Consider the following 20,818-nt stretch of genomic DNA (forward strand, 5'->3'; position numbering starts at 1 on the left):
TGCAAAGTGGGCGTACCCAAACTGTTAGCGGCTGAAAGCAGTCGCTAACACAGCTATTGCCTATTAGCAAAGCAGGCAAAGCGGTGTTTTCTCCACTAACATATCCAGTGATAGGCAGCGATAAAAAAAATGCGCTAAGCGCATTTTGCGATAAATATCGCTATTCCTCGCTAATATGCCCCAATGGTCTATCTACTATGTGCTGTGAACGTTGACATACTGGTTCCACTGGGTTGCTAGTTACACTGAGTTAAGACTGTATTGGTGGAAGAGGTGTTAAAGAGACAGAACATTTTTTGAAAAGTTGAGGCGTGATGACATAATGTAAATAATGCAAGTTTTAATTTCCAACTCAAGACTATGTAATAAACTGCTGTGTAGTATTTAAATTTCAGAAAAACTAAGCTAGATAAGGGGCATATTAGCAAGGAATAGCGATATTTATCGCAAAATGTGCTTAGCGCATTTTTTTTATCGCTGCCTATCGCTGGATATGTTAGCGGAGAAAACATGCTATTAGCAGTGTTTTTCTCCATCGTGCTAAAATATCCAGCGATAGCTGCGAAATGCGAGAATATCGCTGGAAGTCTAGTGATATTCACGCATTAATGCCAATGGGGACTTAACCTGACAATCCACCTCCCATTGGATAAACAGGTAAGTCATGTTTTTAGCAGGCATTAGATTATAGCAATAATCTTGCTTAGCGAAACTCTTTTTATCGCTTTGACTGCCTTGCTAATAGGCGATTGCTGTTAGTGACTGCTTTTAGTCGCTAACAGTTTGGGTACGCCCACTTTGCATGTCATTAGCGATAAATATCTCTGACATGCAAAGTGGGCCCCAAACTGGTCGCTTTCGCCTAAAAGCTGTCGCTAACTGCTGTTAGCAACAGCTTGCTTATAGGGAAAAAAATATAGCCGCTTTAGCGGCAAAAAGTGCAGCTAAAGTGGTGATATGGCCCTTGCTAATATGCCCCCTTGTTTCAAAAGAGAGGGAAAAGGTTAACAGATGCTAACCATTCACAAGTGGAGATGCAGTAGTCTAAAATAAAAGACATGATTTAATGTGTTGCCATTCTCATGCTGATAGAGTGGAAAGTTGAAGAGGTTGCCATTTTAGGCTTGCTTTGTATGAGAGTGGTGTACCATTCTTGTGCCTAGTATTTACAAATCATAACAGTATCTAAACTATGCAGAAAGAGCTAAAACAACAATATAATCTACAAACTGAATTCAGTGGTAGGTATATACTATGTCATCATTTTAAGAATGTACATTAGAAAATGAAGATGTATATGGGAGTTTGATTAAAAGGAGTATCATAGAGATGAGAAAAAAATGTATGAGTAGAACTGTGATTAAGAGGTCAGATGGATAAAACCCTTTTTAAAGCAGGGTCTATGGCAGCAATGCCGACCGGCCCTTTTATTTTTGCAACTATTGAATGATGAGTATTGTGTGGGAATCATGTTGAGATTTTTAAAAAGTATTTTGAGGAAAAGAAAATGCATTAGCTGTTCTTAAATTTACGTATGTTTGTATATCTGTAATGAATTGTTGCTTTTATGGTTTTATTAATTTGTGAAATCGAATAAAGCATTTTCTAAGTCTAAGATTAAGAGGTTAGTGGTGACTGTTTTGGGAAGTAAGAAAAAATCTAATTAGTGCCAGTTTATTACATTAAGGGGCAGATTCTGATTCGGTAAATTCCTGTCCGAATCGTCGTATGGAGCATATTTCCCATACGAATCATATCCCAAACCATCCCCGTACGTATGATGTAGTATGATGTGCACCCAAAGCAGTTCTCCGTATGAATCGTACCAAACACCGTACGAACCAATAACCTGTACAGATCGCATTAGGAACACGCAGTGCGCGACGTCCGTACGGATCGAAGGAACATTTTCCGACCCAGCAAGTACGTTTTGTCTGGACAACACTCCGTACAACTCTTTTCCCACGGGAAAAGAGTCGTAAAAGCAGATTTCTACTCGAAATGCATACTGAACGCCCCCCCGAGTATGGTGCGTACACCTCATGATTGCAGGGGTACGATGTGTCGGGGTATGGTGAGTACACCCCTGGATTTCAGGGGTACGGTGCGGATGTCCCGTGCGTACACCCCATGATAGTGGGTGTATGGTGCCTCGGGGTATGGTGCATACCCCCCAAGGTCGTAGGTGTACGGTGTGTACACCCCGTGCGTACACCCCTTGAGTTTAGGGGTACGGTGCATATGTGATTGCACCGTACCAAAAGTCATGCACTCATCTAATTAGGTAGGGACTACTGATGCACTTATTAAATTCTGTGGGCACTACCCATGTAGTTATGTAAGCTTGCAGCCACTTCCTGTTCACTCAACCAAAAAGACATGGGCTGCATCCAGTCGTTGAAACACTATTCACCCACTCATCAAATAGGCTAGGTGCTATGCATGGGCTTACAAATGTCTTATGCACTGCATAAATCATGTGTATTCTATGTAGGCACTCTTGCAATCATCAAGGCACTAGAGTTGCACTCATTTCATCAACCAACTATATCTATGCATGTATTAAATAAATGAAGCATTAGTCACGCACTTGTAAGTCATTAAAGGTCTACTAATACATTCATCCAAACAACCAAATACTAGTGGTATACTCATGCAAACATGCAGGCATTAAGTAAGCAGATATGGAATGACTCATGGAATTATGACATAGTCAGGGAATCATCTAGATACTACTTGTATCCTCAGGGAGGGAATCACCTAGGCACTACCTATGCAGTCATTCATTCATCCAGGGAATATTGAGGAATATGTTGTATTTAGACAGTACAGGTGATAGGTTTACTACAATGGTACATGAGTAGAGCCTGAGTGTTTCTTTAGTGCACAGGTATGCCTCAGTATTTCAATGCGTACATGGGGCCTCATTTATGAGGCCCCTTGAGCTATCGGAACTTCACTTTTCATGAAGTTCCGTGGCGCAGAAGCCTGCGTGGTATTTATCAGGCAGCAGTACGCCAGTTTTTGTGGCGTACTGCTGCCTGATAAATATCAGTCCCTTTAACGCAGTGTTCTGCGTTAAAGGGGCGTGCAATGGGTGTTGCTGGGGGCGTTCCCAGCAGCATCCATGGCCTTTTGACAATGCCCCAGATTTACGAGAAATCGTAACTCTGAAGCAGTGACAAAAGCTTACGCCTCCCCAGGGGAGGCGTAAGGGAGGCGCAACAGGGAGAAATGTCTTTATTTCTCCTCGTATTTCCTTTTTCTATGTGTGCTGCATTCTGCAGCAAACATAGAAAGAGGAAAAGCCTCTTGTGATTATTTTTGTACAGAAAGGTTTCCCTTCCTGTACAAAAATAATCTTCCCCGCAACGCAGGCACCCTTGCACCATTGTGCAAGGGTGCCTGCGCTGGCGCAGGCAGCCCATTGTGCGCCGGCGCAGGGGAAAAGGACAGGAATGCGCCGTATCTTATAGATACGGCACATTTCTGCCCTTTTCTTTTGCCGTAGGGAAGCGCAGCAGGAAGGCCTGCTGCGCTTTCCTACTGCAAAAAGTCATAAATGAGGCCCCCGGGTTGTAAGTCGGTGTTTAGATGGCTGCATTGATTCTGCACTAATGTTATAATGATTGCATAGTTACAGCCTTGTAAATTAGTGTTAAATTTAAAAATGTATATAAGAAGGAGAGATGCAGTAAAACATGAAAGAATGAGTTGTGAAAGTAGTTGATAAGGCCTTTGCTTTGATGAGGAAGCTTTTCATTTTGATTCTAAATAGAATGAAGACGCTTGACAAAATAGTGTTTTGCATGAGGAGACAACACCAAAAGAAAAGATTAGTGAATAGAAGCAACTGTGGTACAATGTTTAGTGGACAATGGATACATACTTCTTGTACAGAGGCTTTCTTTAATGAAGAAAGCTATCTCCAGGATAACAAATTAGTTCATGCTGTTGATTAAAGAGGACAATGTTATCAAATGAAGAATGGTAGTCCAATAGCAAAAGAGGTGATGGTATCTAGAAATGTAGAAGAAGGTATTGCAGAAGAGGTACGAGGAAGGCATAGTCACAGTACTGTATACAAATGGAATTGTAGTAGTGTTTCTAGTATTAGACAGGAATCCATTGATATATTAAGAAAATTCCTATGTATCTTTACAAAGCCAAATTTAAAACATAAAATAAGTTATACCACTCAACAATGCAAACTTTAGGTAGGAGACTGTAATATGTGAAAACTCCTGCTGTATATTTAGGAGAAATAAGTAGAGCACTTTTGCATGGTAGTGTGGCAGAATTAGAAAATGTTTCAGGTGACGTGCAGTTTTGGTTCTTTGGTCCTAAGCAGGATTCTGGGGAAAATGAAGATTTCTTAAGAGGATTGCTTCTACGTGACATTTACCGTACAAATCGCGTACTCATTCCCCGGTCCGGATCGTACTTGTCGGGTCATACGGCATGTTTACGATTCGTACGGTTCACTGCGAGGGTCTATGTTGTACGGATTTCACCTTGTGTTTTGTACGGTTCGCAATGATTCAGACGTATTTTTTACCTATGTATCGTACTATGTGATTCGGACGGATTTGTACGATTCGTACGGAAACGGCTACGAATGCGAATCGTCGTACGGATTTGTTTCCCAAATCGGAATCAACCCCTATGTATTTTACTGAAAAATAACAGTATAGTTTTGTGGAAAGTTGCAATGAGGAACTAAGAGTGTTTAAATGTGTGAACCACATGTGTAGAATAGATACATTTGTCATTTGCATTCTGGGAGTTGTAGTACTTTTAGTAACATTATTTAACAGGAATAGTGTAGTGAAAAATAAAAGATGAGAACATGTTTTTGGTGTAAATATGAATTAGAAAGAAGTGATACTTGTTAGGTACATATTGGGAAGTGTTTGTCAATGTGTTTTTTTAACTTATAGGACCACTTTGCATAGTCTTAGATGGTGAGATATAATTTTTGTGCTTGCACATAGCTATATATACGGTGGAAGTTTTGAGCTTGCTTAAAGATGCAGAGAGGTATATATTTTGGGAAAGATGGGTTTAAGGTGTACATCTATTAAGAAGTCGCATATATGTTTATATGGTGATCTAAGTTTAGTACGGCTGATGAAAATGTCATGTTTATGGTGAGGGTTATGTTTTTCTTTAAACATGCTTTTTTTAAATTGAGAAAGATTTATGGTGGATAATGCCTCCAGAGTTATTGTGCTAGCTTCATTTCGAGAGTAACTTTTGTTTGAGATATGCTGAATGTATGTTTTAGAAGCAGAAATATTTGAGAAGTTATGTTTGTATGCCATTCACAAAAGGTTTTGTGCTTTGAAAATGTTCAAAATGTTAATCTTTTGCTTTAGAAACTTGCTGATGCATGTGCACGCTCAGTAGCAAAGCAATGTATGTTTGTAGAGGGCCATGTATGCAATTATAGATCAAGTTTGATACCCAGATTTCACTCACACATAGCTCAGAAAAAAAACATGTATACAGCAAAAATTACAGAAGGAGATAACCAATGATTCAGAGATATAGTGACAATTGTTACATATCTAACAGGAATGAGGTACTTTGGAAGTCACTCAGGCAGTATTCAGGCAGTCATGGAATCATGCAGCCACTACTCAGGCTAACATCAAATCAGTGATTCACTATCCATGGAGTTATTCAATTATCCAGAAACTATACATGTACGCTTGCAATCAGGCAGGCAGAAATTATGTAGTTATTGAAGTATGCAGGCACTTTGTATATGTTCATCTAATAACCTAGGTACTATCTATTGACTTATTCAAATAAGAAAGTTGTAACTAGCCAATCATTATAACATTTACGCAGAACCTATGCTGTAATGTCAACTACCACTTACAACCCATGCAGTCATTGAAATACAGAGGCTTACTTGTGCACTGATGAAACACTCAGGGTCTACGCATATAATTACGTAGCAAGTGCCATTGTAGTATACCTATCACCCATCCAGTACCTATGCAGACATTTAATTACTGAGCCAAAAGTCTTGCACAAATACAATCACCCCGTAATATACTAACTTTCATCCAATCTCTCAAGCTTTAACGATGGAATTATGCAGTCACTCAGACACTAGCCATGCACTCATCTAATTAGGTAGGGACTACTGATGCACGTATTAAATTCTGTGAATTCTGTGAGCACTACCCATGTAGTTATGTAAGCTTGCAGCCACTACCTGTTCACTCAACCAAAAAGACATGGGCTGCATCCAGTCGCTGAAACACTATTCACCCGCTCATCCAATAGGCTAGGTGCTATGCATGGGCTTACAAATGTCATATGCACTGCATAAATCATGTGTATACTATGTTGGCACTCTTGCAATCATCCAGGCACTAGAGTTGCACTTATTTCATCAACCAACTATATCTATGCATGTATTAAATAAATGAAGCATTAGTCACGCACTTGTTTAATCATTAAGGGGCAGATTTATGAGGCCCTTGCGCCACGTTTACGCCGCTGTTGCGTCACGCAAGGCGGCGTAAACATGGCGCATCCCTACGAACGATTTACAACGTGACGCATCTAGGCAGATGCGTCACGTTGTAAAGCCCTGCGCCGCTTGTGGGCGTTCCGGCGCAGGGTGGGCGTTCCGGGGCAGGTGCGCCTCGCAAAAGTGGCTGAGTGAAATCTATGAGATTTCACTCAGTCACTTTTAAGCCAATGCTGCGTCAAAAGCCTGCGCCTGCTTGAAGCAGGCGTAGGTCTTGACGCAGCATTGTTAAAATGGGGCACCCTCGAGCCTTGCTGGAGCTGCGTCGCGCTTGCGACGCAACCCCAGCAATGCGTCACATTTCCGGCACAGATGCGTCACGCATCTGTGCCGTTTTTGCACCATGGTGCGCCGCATTATAAATGCGGCGCACCATGGCTGGCGGAGCTGTGGCGCACTGAGGCGCATGTTAACTGGCGCATCCCTGGGGATGCGCCAGTTAACATAAATCTGCCCCTAAGGGTCTACTAATACATTCATCCAAACAACCAGATACTAGTGGTATACTCATGCAAACATGCAGGCATTAAGTAAGCAGATATGGAATGGCTCAAGGAATTATGACATAGTCAGGGAATTATCTAGGCACTACTTGTATACTCAGGGAGGGAATCACCTAGGCACTACCTATGCAGTCATTCAATCATCCAGGGAATATTGAGGTGTTCAACCACAAACCCATGTATTTACAAGATTTACTGAGGAATATGTTGTATTTAGACAGTACCGGTGATAGGTTTACTACAATGGTACATGAGTAGAGGCTGAGTGTTTCATTAGTGCATGGGTATGCCTCAGTATTTCAATGCGTACATGGGTTGTAAGTCGGTGTTTAGATGGCTGCATTGATTCTGCACTAATGTTATAATGATTACATAGTTACAGCCTTGTAAATTAGTGTTAAATGTAAAAATGTATAGAAGAAGGAGAGATGCAGTAAAACATGAAAGAATGAGTTGTGAAAGTAGTTGATAAGGCCTTTGCTTTGATGAGGAAGATTTTCATTTTGATTCTAAATAGAATGAAGACGCTTGACAAAATAGTGTTTTGCATGAGGAGACAAAACCAAAAGAAAAGATTGGTGAATAGAAGCAACTGTGGTACAATGTTTAGTGGACAATGGATACATACTTCTTGTACAGAGGCTTTCTTTAATGAAGAAAGCTATCTCCAGGATAACAAATTAGTTCATGCTGTTGATTAAAGAGGACAATGTTATCAAATGAATAATGGTAGTCCAATAGCAAAAGAGGTGATGGTATCTAGAAATGTAGAAGAAGGTATTGCAGAAGAGGTACGAGGAAGGCATAGTCAGAGTACTGTATACAAATGGAATTGTAGTAGTGTTTCTAGAATTAGACAGGAATCCATTGATATATTAAGAAAATTCCTATGTATCTTTACAAAGCCAAATTTAAAACATAAAATAAGTTATACCACTCAACAATGCAAACTTTATGTAGGAGACTGTATTATGTGAAAACTCCTGCTGTATATTTAGGAGAAATACGTAGAGCACTTTTGCATGGTAGTGTGGCAGAATTAGAAAATGTTTTCAGGTGATGTGCAGTTTTGGTTCTTTGGTCCTGAGCAGGATTCTGGGGAAAATGAAGAGTTCTTAAGAGGAGGAGTAGCAGAACAAGACACATATATTACAGTTGATAGTCTTAAAAAATAGACTACAAAATTTGAGTATTCTATAAAAAGCAGTGTATATTTGTATCTGTTTGAATATATTGTTGATGCACTTATTAGAAGATTTCAACACAGACTGGTGACTTTTATTTAAAAAGTGAAAAAGTAAATTATGATAACTCAAATGTTAGCGGTGTATTTATTTGTAGAGGGATGGTTTGACTTGTGTATGTGTATTGTGTGTATTGGCATTTATATAGCGCACTACTTACCCGTAGAGTCCCAAGGCGCTTCGACCGCTGCGAAACCCTTCCTGGCTTCCCTGAGAGATGGTCCCTTAATGGGTATCTCCAGGGTGAGACCAGGCATCCCCGGTGGTCTGGTGGGGCCATTAGTGAAGATGAGGCAAGCTAATGCCCAGAGTTGCCGAGTGTGATCGCTGATCAGAGTGGGCACCGAGGCGAGAGAATTATCGAGTCCGCTGACCCTGGTCCAGAAACCTGCCGCGCCGGGAATCGAACCCTGGTCCCGGGCCGTCCTCTGCTCTCGGGTCTGCCGCCTCTAACCAGTGAGCCACACTACTTCACTATAACTATGTATATGGTAAGTGATATGTAAGTAATGTTGCAATAAATTGGAAGATGATAAAATGAACAACAGACAGATATTAGATGCTCATTTTGAAAGATAATAAAATGCCTGCTAATGTAGAAAAACTATGCATGTCAAAAATTGAAAAGCACATCAACATTTATTATTCTTTCCAGCATTGCGAATGGCTGTTAAGGATTGCTCTCCAGCACTAACTAGAACTCCACAATCCATACAGTATGATGCCATCTGGGAAAACTGTGGAGCCAAATCTTTAAGTCAAGATTAGACTTTTGAATGACTCTCTTCTTCTGTGTTGTTGTACTGCTATTGCAGTTGAGGATCCTTCAGCTGTGCATTACCATCTTGCTGCTCTCTTTGACTCCTCTTATAAAATGTACAGAAAAGATAAAAGGAGCAAAAAACACCATATATTAGAGAGGGTCTTGTCAGACATTGTGCATTGCACTAGTTTTGCAGCAGTTCTTGATTACCCATGGTTTAAGGTTTGTTTCGAAGTTATGTTGTCTTTGTGTGTTTAGATGTTAAAAGTTATTTTTCGAGACTTGTTTTTTAAAAAATATGGTGTTAAAATAAAGCTAAACCAATATGTTACTAAACAGCTAGACTCAAACTTTGTGTAAAATATGTGTATATATCTGCTTTACACTTTTTCATTTGTATTAGTTACTACTAATGTCATTGCTACTCAAAAAAACATGAAAATTCACTGAAAAAATCAAAGGTTACAGGTAAGTTATAGTTATGAATTAGCATTAAAAAAACCTTATAAGTTCACTGAAAAAAACAAAGGTTACATGGCTTTTATAGTTAGGAAATAGTATTAAAAAAACTTAGATATCCACTGAAAAAACAGAGGCTACAGAGACATTATAGTTAGGCTGACATTTGACTCATACAAAACCTGAGAAATTCATCAGTTATAGTTAGCTGAGCTGACTATAACTCATGCCCCCGCAATGTACTACTTATGACCTCACATATTACATCACTCATGACATGGTCAGTGACATCACGGATGACATCATCAAGTGACTGTGAGTGTTTTTAAAATGTTTATGAGTGATATATATATATATATTTATATATATATATATATATATATATATATATATATATATATATATATATATATATATATATATATATATATATATATATATATATATATATATATATATATATATATATATATATATAGATATATATATATTACCTACTGGCTATCGCCAGTAGGTATATATAGTTAGGATTTTTTCCCTATGGGATTTTTGAAAATTCTATGTCTAATAACTTTGGCGTTTGTGGACGGAATCGGCTGAAATTTTCAGGAAAATGGCACATTTTGTTTCTGAGCAGCCCTTGAAAATTTGGGGGGGTTTTGTCGAGGGGGGGCCGAGAAAAAAGGGGGGTCCCAAAACGCGTTTTTCCCATGTTAATTTCCATAGGGCGGTTGGACTCACTTTTAGCTCGAACGGCTGAATGGATTTGCACGAAACTTGGCAAAATTGTAGGGACTGTTAGCCCGATGTGCCTTTGCTAGGTCTCAATATATGTGCTCCAGTAGTTTTTGAGAAATTAACGTTCAAAACAAGATATATATCTGTAACAGCGCTCCGGGCAGCGATCCGGTCCGCTTACTTTTCGCGAAACGGAACTTTGCGCGCAGAAAGCTGATTGGCTCTCCGGTGTCTGTCAACATTCTAAACAGTCCGGAGCGGCCGCCATCTTATCTCTCGGTAGGATCGAGAGAGAAGAAGAGGTGAAAAACGAAGGGGGAATTTATTGAAAGGGGGCAAGGTATACCCCTCTTGACCCCCTAGGAATGTTGTTGGGGTTATTAAAGGGTCCCGTGGGGAAAATAAAAAAAAAAAGATTTTTCACGGTAGAAGCGCTTCACGGGCCGCGAACTGGGCCGCAAACTGGTAGCGAAACGGGAATTCGCCATTTTGTGCTTCGTTTTAATTGTTTAGAGACAAAAATTATCGCCGCACATCGGCCACAATGCATGAATATCGCTGAAAAGTCAGCGATATTCATGCATTATCCAGCAAATGCTCTTAGCCATGTTATCCACCTTCCATTGGATAACATGGCTAAAAACTGTTCTGTGCGTGAGCTTTTTTTTTTTTTTTTTTGCTGCGTGACGTTTGTAACGTTCGATTCGATGGAAATCAGGAAGTGTTGACCACCATTTTGTCACTGCGAGTAAATATTTTGTTATAAATGAATCCTTATTGATAAACATTGTCTGCGCCATCTTGCGTTTTTGTCCAATGCCACAATTTTGTCGTGCACGGCAGCCATTTTAGATGCCTTGACCAGGGCCACTCTCTGCACGCCGCCGATCCTCAGCATGGCTCCCCACCCTCGCAAGCATCTCCCCCACGCACTGGTCACCCCCGCTCTTTCTCTCATGCATGGGCCATATACTTCCCCCCATCTGCGCTGCTCTTCTCTGAGAATCACACCCTGTGCCCGCCCGACACCTCCCTTTCACCCTATTCACTACCGCACCCTCTGACACTCCTCTTCCTCTGTGTCCGATTGTCCAGGCCGGACCTAGGCTATCACCTAGCCCTGCGGATGTAGTTTATGGCCCCAGCTGTAGAGTATCCAGACATGCTAACCCTCCCGATTCAGGCGTGAGACTACTGATTTCAGTGCTAGTCTCCCGCCTCCCGATTCCTGCAAGCAAAAACCCGGGGGCATATTACCAACAACTAGCGATAATTTTTGTCTCTAACTTGTTTAGAGACAAAAATTATCGCCGCACATCGGCGAATTTTATCGCACATAAACCTTGCTATTAGCAAGGTTTATCGCAAATGCGATAAAAAACGGCTGCAATGCATGAATATCGTTGAAAAGTCAGCGATATTCATGCATTATCCAGCAAATGCTCTTAGCCATGTTATCCACTTCCCATTGGATAACATGGCTAAAACTGCTCAGGGCAGGTGTTAGGTTTTGGAGATATTCGCGCTTAGCGCGAATATCTCCAAAAGTTGGTAATAGGAGATAGCGATGGTTGGGGACTGTTTCCAGTCGCTAAAATCTTGGCACGCCCACTTTGCATGTCATTAGTGATAAATATCACTGATATGCAAAGCGGGGCCCAAGATGGTCGCTATCTCCTTTTAGCTGTCACTAACTGGTGTTAGCGACAGCTTGGTAATAGGGAGATAATTTTATCTCTTTTTTTTTTGGCTTTTAAAGCCAAAAAAGCGGAAATAAACCCCCTTGATAATATGCCCCATGATTTCTCGGGGGTTTCAGCTGACAGGGCTTGGTATTGTGTTACGTGCTAATTCTTCCAGGAAACGTCAGAGGGTCGATGCAGGGGTTCTAGAAGGGGTGATAAACCATTTAAGCCTCATGAACAAGCGCATGGTCTTTTAAAGATTTGTGAAGTACTCGGGGCGGCGGTGTGTGTGTGCCCTCTTTCAGGAACGGGCGGGGGGGGCACTGCCAGCAACTTGCCAGGCCAGGCAGTGTTCAACACGTGCATCACCCTTTCTCTGCCTGCTATTGCGCTCCATGCTTCGGAAAGGTAAGAAAAAGAACGTGCATTTGAGTTTGAAATGTCCGATCTTGTAGCAGTACACTTGCAAAGCCCACACATGACAATAACCCGATTCAAGGCCCCATTCACCCGATTTTTTAAACATATATAGCACTCCAACAAAGTTAGATTTTAAAACTTTATTAACTTTTAACTATAATGAACGGAACAAAAACTGTAAAAACATTTAAACATTTTTCACCCAAAAAAGCAACAATGGTCAGAAGCTGTTTTTTGTGCGAATAGTCCCAAGGCAGCACAACGTGCAGAGTTCTGGACGGCACCCAGGTGATGTCGCCTGGGTGCCGCACTGGTTTTGGGATCCTACAATGCTGCTCCGAAAATTGGCGTGGGGCGTCCCGGGTGGGGCGGGGGGAGGCCTCGTCAGTAGCGGTCTGTTGTGCGAATAGTCCCAAGGCAGCAGAACGCGCTGAGATGTTGATGGCACCCAGGTGATGTCCAGTAAACTGCCGCACTGGTTTTGGTATCCTACAATGCTGCTCCGAAAATTTGCGTGCGGCGGCCCGGGGGGGGGGAGCGTGGGGGAGGCGGCGTGAACGGGACTCCCCAGGTGGCGTCCATCCAGCTGAGTTGCGCCCGCTCTTGCGGCTACAGCATCTCGCTCACCATGTTGTTGAGTTGCTCCCACTCTTGCAGTGCAGCGATAGGCGGCTGCCACAGGACTCTTAAAATGGCGGACGGCTCTTCGGTTTTGGGCCTGGTCCACTAAAATGGCCCTGGGACACCTTGGAACTCGGACGCTTGCCTGCTAGGGCTTGGGCTCCATTCTCGAAAAGCGTCCCCTCAGCCGTGAAGATTCTACAAAAGTCTTGGGGGCCCCCGACTCCCGCAGGCTTCCGGTGGGGAGCGGCTGCCATGATTGCTCGCGGAATGACCACGACGGAGCCACGAGATGGTGCTCTCATGCTGACGCCAGCTTCAGTCTGAATGATCCAGAAACAAGGTGGGGCTTTCATCGTTTGGGAAAAAAAAATGTTCTAAACCAATGAAAAGTGTTATTTTTAGGTCATATGACCAAGCCTTCCATCTTTAGGAAACCAAAAGTAAAATGATCCAATGAAAAGTTTTATAAACAAGTCACATGACCTGTTATGCGGCATAGGGCTACAAAAAGCGTAGAAAATCCGTTGGCACGTGAGGCGGCGTCAGTAGCGGACCGATGTGCGAATAGGCCGAAGGCAGCACAACGCGTCGAGATCCGGATGGCACCGAGGTGGTGTCCAGCAAATTGCCGCACTGGTGTGGCCATCCTACAATGCTGCGCCGAAAGACGGCGTGTCCAGCTGAGTTGCGGTCACTCTTGCGGTACAGTGACTCGAACGCGCCGAGATCCGGATGGCACCGAGGTGGTGTCCAGCAAATTGCCGCACTGGTGTGGCCATCCTACAATGCTGCGCCGAAAGACGGCGTGTCCAGCTGAGTTCCGGTCACTCTTGCGGTACAGTGAGTCGAACGCGCCGAGATCCGGATGGCACCGAGGTTGTGTCCAGCAAGTTGCCGCACTGGTGTGGCCATCCTACAATGCTGTGCCGAAAGTCGGCGTGGGGTGCCCCGTTGGCTTATGAGGTGATGTCAGTAGTGGACCGATGTGTGAATAGGTCGGAACCAGCACAAGGCGCCAAGATCCGAATGGCAAGTCCTGGATGTTGAGTGCCATAGTTGAGAGTTCTGAGCAGTGCTTGTAAGACTATCTGAAGCTTATTTGCACCTGCTGCAGCTTCACTGTTGCCCAAGGTGGTGTCCAGCAAATTGCTGCACTGGTGTGGCCATCCTACAATGCTGCGCCGAAAGACGGCGTGTTCAGCTGAGTTCCGGTCACTCTTGCGGTACAGTGACTCGAACGCGCCGAGATCCGGATGGCACCGAGGTGGTGTCCAGCAAGTTGGCGCACTGGTATGGCCATCCTACAATGCTGCGCCGAAAGACGGCGTGACCAGCTGAGTTCCGGTCACTCTTGCGGTACAGTGACTCGAACGCTCCGAGATCCGGATGGCACCGAGGTGGTGTCCAGCAAGTTGCCGCACTGGTGTGGCCATCCTACAATGCTGCGCCGAAAGTCAGTGTGGGGTGCCCCGTTGGCTTATGAGGTGATGTCAGTAGTGGACCGATGTGTGAATAGGTCGGAACCAGCACAAGGCGCCCTGCACTGTTGAGCTTTTTTCAATGCCTGTTTTTTGTTGTTTCCCCTCCATCAAAAACAAAAAAATATATAAAACTGTGCAAAAATACAAAAAAATGTTTAGAAAAGCAGTGCTTGTAAGACTGTCTGAAGCTCTTTTGCACCTGCTGCAGCTTCACTATTGCCCTGGTGTGGACAAAGATCGCTCATGACTTAGGCTGATTGAGAGTTTGTAGAAAAATGGCTTCAGATTTTCCACATATTACTCTTCAACATTCTTCCTAAATGTAACAATGTGAGACTCACTAGGAGAACAGCTGTTTATCTTTCCTTTCAAAATGCTGCCAACAATATTTTCTGAATGGAAGACACCATCTTGTAGCATAAAGGGCCGAAAGGGGTTCTGGTCTGGCCGATTGTTGGTGGAGACATTTTGACTATATCTTGGACCTGCCCGGCCTCGCCCAAAATGGCGCCGGTATAAATGGGACTCGTAACTCCTTGCCCGCAAATGTATATCTAGAAAATTTTATTGTAAGTGGCCCTGTCTTATTTTAATTACAAAATGTACGTCCACCGATTCCGCAACTGTTAGACACCTTAGTTCTTGCAACCTAATGGCCCGCTCGTTACGTTCCTCTACAGTGTAAATGTCTCCTCATCATATACGATTTCAGTTTGCTCCGTGGCCGGCCCAGGTGGTTATAGGCCCGTATTTGTATACTGACATTTTCACAATAAAGGTTTTTAAAACAAAACACGGTAGTAGTATTTACATTGGTAAAGTTTTTACTTTTAGTCACTGTTTTCGAATCAGTAAAAGGCAAGTGAAATAAAGCAGTCCAATTACATGACGGATAAAAGGTATAATATGTAGGAACGTAGTAAAGATAAATGGTCAAGGGCAGTTGTGTTTTCCACTCCTGCAACATAAAGTGATCGATAAGAATCTGATAATCAGGCGTATCGGCGACTAAGACAGCAGGCCGAGTCTCTTTTACTCAACGGCTCCGTCATGGAACGAAGAAACGCCCTTTTTCTCGAAAAAGGATATATTTTACTTGCAGGACAGTTGTAAATTTTCCGGGAAAGTACATTAGCCTGGAATATTATAACATATATGTTTTAAAAAAAATAATGTTCGAAAACAATAAAAAGCGTAATTTTTAGGTCATATGACCAAGCTTTTCATCATTAAAATAACAAAAGTAAAATGAACCAATGAAAAGTTTTATTAACAAGTCACATGACCTGTTATGCTTACGTTACGCGCTGCGCGCCGCGCCCCGGATCACTTCCGGGTGCGCTAACGCGGTGTGTCATATAACGCATTACGCGACAACGTAGGTCAAGAATATAGTCAAAATGTCTCCACCAACCAGCGTTCGGAACACAACCCCTTTCAGCAGTCCAAAAAGTTCTGTTAAATGACAACAGAGGGGACAGGCAACAAGAACCATCAGTCAAAGAGGGGAGGGCAAGTTCTTCTCTTCCGGGTCATGTTGGGGCGCTACCGGAACTGATCGAATTGGTAGTCTACAGTGTTTCTGGATGTTTCAGACTAAAGCTGGCGTCAGCATGAGAGCACTACCATCTCGTAGCTCCGTCGTGGCCATTCCACGAGCAGACATGGCAGCCGCTCCCCACCAGAAGCCTGCGGGAGTCGGGGGCCCCCAAGACTTTTGTAGAATCTTCACGGCTGAGGGGACGCTTTCGAGAATGGGACCCAAGCCCTATCAGGGAAGCGTCCGAGTTCCAAGGTGTCCCAGGGCCATTTTAGTGGACCAGGCCCAAAACCGAAGAGCCGGCCGCCATTTTGGGAGTCCTGTGGCAGCCGCCTATCGCTGCACCGCAAGAGCGGGAGCAACTTAACTACATGGTGAGCGAGACGCTGTAGTCGCAAGAGCGGGCGGTAAACAGCTGAATGGCGGAAGAGGCACAGTGTAGCAAAAGCGGGCGGAATGGCAACTAAAACGGTAAAGGGGCGCCCCACTACAGTGTGTCTTCAGGTCAAACGGATTGTGGGACAAAGTCCAGAATAGAAGAGTCATCAAAAGGCAAAAAGTTCCGCCGGACCCCGGGAGCCGGCCGCCTATGTCGGGGGCGATCTCAGGCTACACCAGTGCTATAAGACTTGGGGAGGGGGTCGGAGCCAAGCGTCTTCTCCGAGTCCGTGCCATCACACCGCCCCTCGGGGGCCTCCGTCAAGCGGTTTAGGGAGGTACCATATAACATTGTTTTCAAATGCAGTCAGGTCCACAAACGACCCTCACTTACTTTGAGAATAGTGAAGCTGCAGTAGGTGGAAATAAGCTTCAGACAGTCTTACAAGCACTGCTTTTGTAAACATTTTTTGATTTTTTTGTATTTTTGCACAGTTTTATATTTTTTTTTTGTTTTTGATGGAGGGGAAACAACAAAGCACAGGCATTGAAAAAGGCTCAAACTCAGAACTCTGAACTATGGCACCCAACATCCAGGACTTTCCATCCGGATCTTGGCGCCTTGTGCTGCTTCCGACCTATTCACACATCGGTCCACTACTGACATCATCTTATAAACCAACGTTATGTAAATAGTTATTTAATAAAATGTTTTACCCTGTTTCTTTGCTGGTGTGTTGTCTATATTTTTAATATTTGCATAGGGTTTGTCGTTATTTTGGGCGGGGTGGGTGACGGAGCCGAGCTGTCTTGCAGCCCTCATGGTGTGGAGCTCAGTTCATCTCACTATTTTCGTATTTCTCATGAAGGGTTGTTTATAATATTTCTATTTTAGCGAGGTCAAAAAGAGATCCAATTAGTGGCCTACTGATTTTGCTCGATTACTTTTATTTTTTTACACGATTTTTCACGATCTGCAAAGACTAAACAGAGTATTGCGACTTTGTGCTTGTTTGTAAATAGAGAATGAACCAAAGAGAATCAATTGTAAAACAGTAAATGCTTGGATAATAATCAATCAAATGGAGAGACAAGCAGGCAGGACGGATTACAACGGGGGTAAAGGCCTGCGTTAACTACTCTTCACTATCTGCAAAGAGAGAGTACTACTAAGAGAAAAGAGGGGAGGGGGCAGCGTTCAAAGCACATCAGCGTGCATAAATACGAAAATGTTTTTATCTATCACGTACTTGACATTTTAAAGCTTTTCATATTTGCTATTAAAAAACCAATGAAATTCACAGAAAAAACCATAGGTTATAGTGGATATATAGTTAGGAATTTGCATTTACAAAACCTTGAAAATTCAATGAAAAAACCATTGGTTTTAGGCCATATATAGTTAGGGATTTGCATTTACAAAACCTTATTTTACTCGCATAAAACCATTGAAATTCCATATATAGTTATAAGCGCTAACTATATATCGCGCACCCGCAATCCACTGCTGATGATGTCACATATTACATCATTCATGACATGGTTAGTGACATCACTGATGACATCACTGATGACATCTCAAATGACATCACTGATGACATCACTGAAAACATCTCATTTGACATGACTGATAACATCACTGATGATATCATTCATGTGATAATACCATGAACCTCTTCAGACTCTAATATAACCTTAGATACAATCAGTGTAAACAGACAGTCACAGACTGTCACTCATCCATGGAGTTACTCACACACCTAGTCAGTTATGCCAAAAATCAATCACACCTCCATTTTCTCAACTATACAGTTATACACACCTTACTTATTCAAACATATACTAACACATATTTACTTTACTCTCTTATACAATCTCTGATACATGTTCACAATGATCCATACAGCCACTCACACATTCACTGGCTCTTATGCACAGTTATTTATAGATGTCAACTCTCACATGTACTGTGTTTTACATATGTACTTAATTTGACATGTAGCACTGAGATATCCATTCACTCACTAATACACTCATGCACAGTCAACCGCCCATACAGCTGTTTGCACATGCACTTTTGAATCTATACATATAGTGAATCAACTACTCACACATCTATGTACAGAGTCACACACCTTCCAGCCACCCATACACACACACTCAGTTTCCCATACAAATACTTGGACAACCAATCAATAACCCATACAGTTACTCATATAGCTACTGATCAACATATGCAGCAGTTTGTAGAACAACAGATATAATGATGCACAAATTAAAACAGTTTAGTCACTAACCCATGCACTCAGTGAGACACATTTAATCACTCACTCAATCAGTCAGTCATGCACCTAGTAAATCCTTCATCCAGACACTTATATATCCACTCATTCTTCAATATGTAAAACATATTTTAACTTTACAGAAACATACAGTCACTGGATGTTGTAATCAGTGATGTCATCAGTGATGTCATTTGAGATGTCATCAGTGATGTCATCAGTGATGTCACTAACCATGTCATGAATGATGTAATATGTGACATCATCAGCAGTGGATTGCGGGTGCGCGATATATAGTTAGCGCTTATAACTATATATGGAATTTCAATGGTTTTATGCGAGTAAAATAAGGTTTTGTAAATGCAAATCCCTAACTATATATGGCCTAAAACCAATGGTTTTTTCATTGAATTTTCAAGGTTTTGTAAATGCAAATTCCTAACTATATATCCACTATAACCTATGTTTTTTTCTGTGAATATATATATATATATCCATTCTAATATAATAAAGAGAGAACCCAAACCTTTGAGGCGGGTAATCTCAGGAACCACAGCACCAACCACAACACACAATACAGCGGAAAGGGCAGTTGCAGCAGAAGGACATAGGCTATGCAGACGCCCACCATATACATTTAAAAGGTAAAAGAACTGTGCCAGCAAAGTAGTCCCTTGTGGGCGTGTCTGAGTTGTACTGTGGACGTGTGCTGGGGGGCGTGACAAACGCTGGGGGCATGTGGTACGTTCCGCCCTTCATGCCATGTCTCATATCGTATGCTAATCCCACCCTGCTCCCTTTAATTACCCCTGCACCCCATAATCATAACCCACCCTTACTCCTTAAAATACCCCAACACCCTTAAACACTAACCCATCTTAACCCTATAAATATACCCTGTACCCCAAAACCCAAACCTATCCCTAAACCCTAAAAATACCCCTGTACCCCAAAACCCAAACCTAGCCCTGAACCCTATAAATACCCCTGTACCTCAAAACCCAAACCTGCCCCTGAACCCTAAAATACCCCTGTACCCCAAAACTAGCCCTGAACCCTAAAAATAACACTGTACCCCAAAACTCAAACCTACCCCTGAACCCTAAGATACCCCTGTACCACAAAACCCAAACCTTGTCCTGAACCCTTAAAATACCCCTGTACCCCAAAACCCAAACCTACCCCTGAACCCTAAAAATACCCCTATACCCCAAAACCCAAACCTAGCCCTGAACCCTAAAAATACCCCTGTACCCCAAAACCCAAACCTAGCCCTGAACCCTTAAAATACCCCTGTACCCCAAAACCTAAACCTACCCCTGAACCCTAAAAATACCCCTATACCCCAAAACCCAAACCTACCCCTGAACCCTAAAAATACCCCCATACCCCAAAACCCAAACGTAGCCCTGAACCCTAAAAATACCCCTGTCCCCCAGAACCCAAACGTAGCCCTGAACCCTTAAAATACCCCTGTACCCCAAAACCAAAACCTACCCCTGAACGCTAAAGATACCCCTATTCCCCAAAACCCAAACCTAGCCCTGACTCCTAAATATACCCATGTACCCCAAAACCCATACATATTCCTAAACCCTAAAACTACCCCTGTACCCCATAACCCAAAACTATATCTGAACTCTTAAAATACCCAAACACCCCAAAACATATACCTCAGTACCCCAAAACATATACCCCTATACCAATACTTACCGTATCCAAAAATTTAAAAAAACATGTTTTTACCATTCATGAATTTACAACGAATTTCGTTGTAAATGTATGCGTGGTAAAAGCATATAAATTGTAATGCCATGCGTTATAATGGCATTGCGGAGTTATGGTACTTTCATAATGAAAGTATGCGGAGTGATGGTATGCGGAAAGAAAGTTGCGGAATAATGGGTGTTTACCCTCCCCTGGTAAGTACATTGGTGGCACGGCGGCCCACATCTCCAGCAACATACTCATATTTTTTCACCACCTATTTGAAAAATGCACAGGTCTCTCTCATTGATGGCCAGCACCGACATACACTTTTAGACACACCTCCCGCCACAAGTTCTAGAATTGCGAACTTTAGAGCTTGGGAGCTACGTTCGAATCTCGGCATCAGCTCAACATCCTGTGATTCCAGGCAAATTGCTTTGT

Source organism: Lissotriton vulgaris, chromosome 1_1, assembly GCF_964263255.1.
Source record: "Lissotriton vulgaris chromosome 1_1, aLisVul1.2, whole genome shotgun sequence".
In the NCBI taxonomy this organism is placed as follows: Eukaryota; Metazoa; Chordata; class Amphibia; order Caudata; family Salamandridae; genus Lissotriton; species Lissotriton vulgaris.